Here is a 1690-nt window from a genome sequence, read left to right as displayed (position 1 = left end):
ATGGTTGTCTTACTTTCCTGGACTTTCTTTCTTTAGGCTAATCTTATGATGGCTATCTCACATTCCCGGACTTTCTTTCTTTTCTATAGTTTAAGATAAGAAATGAGGATGTTAGGATTATAGATCAATGTGGTGTACTGACTAGCTCCGGATAAAAGGGAGTAGAAAATAAAGACATTTTGCTACATGCCACCTAAGAGTGTGTAGTCGTTTCTTGCTTTCAAACAATTCTAGGAGCGAGCTTGCGCGCGCGGCCAAGCCGTCCTTCTCTCCTCAGGAGAAAGAACATCACACAACAACTATGTTTCAGAGCACTTTGTCTTTATCCAACCACTTGCCAAATGCTTGCAATTGTCAAAAATAATCCCTTTTTTGTCAATATAACACAGTGTAGAAACAGTTTGCGTTTATATCATGACAGCAAAGAAAGGCAAGCTTTAAGATGATTTCTTTTTGGATGCTCATTTAATTTATGCGGAGACCATCTATCCAGCTTCCTTACTTTGCTGATTTGCTTCAAATGGTCCAAATTGTTGGAATAATGATGTCAAACCTTGCCGCTAATCCTCATGTGGGTTGAGATGGATTCGCTTCAACTTTCAGCTCATCATTATCTGTATTGGTCTCAGGTCACTCACATGGTTTATTTTCAAGAATAAGATCTACTGAGTGGAACTTCTCAAGCCATTGATGTACTGTGCATTCATTCGCCACTTCCTTCCTGAACCTTTCATTGATATTTGGAAGCAATTTTATTTTGTTAGCATAACTTTCAAATTGGAGCAAAAAATTACATGAGATGAGATGATGATCTATGATCAGTTTAAATAAAAAATATTTGCATTCAGGTCTACCAAACACACCAAAAAAATCCTTTCAAATGTGAGTGAGAATGGTAATCGAACACTTTGTTTTCCTTTTTGCGGAAGATCCATTATCATGGTTAGAAATAAACATCAGAAACTGATGTTTGGCAGTTAATGTCTCTGTGTGTTCCATCTTTTTCTAAAAGGTACCTGTTAAAGTTGAGCATAGGTTATATTACTTAGGTACAATAAAAATAAGTTACAATTTTGGTTTGGTACATAAATACTTGTTCATTTTGACCTAAATGCACATGAATTGCTGTACTTTACACTCCTGATGCTCTTGACAGTGATAACTATAATTAGTAGGTATATAGCTGGAAAGAACATTATGTGCTCATACAATTGTGCTCATACACAATGAATAGCTGAAGACGAATCTTACCCTGGTTGCGACATCTTATTTTTTATTTTGACTCTTCTTAGACTTACTTCTTAGCCAAACTTGAAAACTCCATGTAGAAAGAGTCAACAACCATTTATGATTGTCTCTTGATGTAAAGAGTGAATTTCACCAATGTCTTGATTGAGAGAGAGTTTTGAGTAGTTTCATTCAATCCCACCATATCAAGATGTTGGAGATCCTTTTTACTTTACCTTTAACATCATACTTGATGCCTTCTTTGTTTTTTATTTTAGGGGATTCATTGAGGGTACAAAAAACCAGGTTACACTTGATTGCATTTGTTAGGTAAAGTCCCTCTTACAATTGTGACTTTCCCCCAAAAGGTGTGTCACACACCGAGACCGTCACCCACTCCTTCCTTCCCTCTCTCTGCTCTTCCTTTCCCCAACCCCCCTCCCTCCTTCTCTGTCTGTCTGCT

The sequence above is a fragment of the Otolemur garnettii genome, unplaced genomic scaffold, assembly GCF_000181295.1.
Source record: "Otolemur garnettii isolate 467f Iridium unplaced genomic scaffold, OtoGar3 scaffold00020, whole genome shotgun sequence".
Classification (NCBI taxonomy): Eukaryota; Metazoa; Chordata; class Mammalia; order Primates; family Galagidae; genus Otolemur; species Otolemur garnettii.
The sequence above is the reverse complement of the archived record's forward strand: the minus strand, read 5'-3'. Positions refer to the sequence as shown.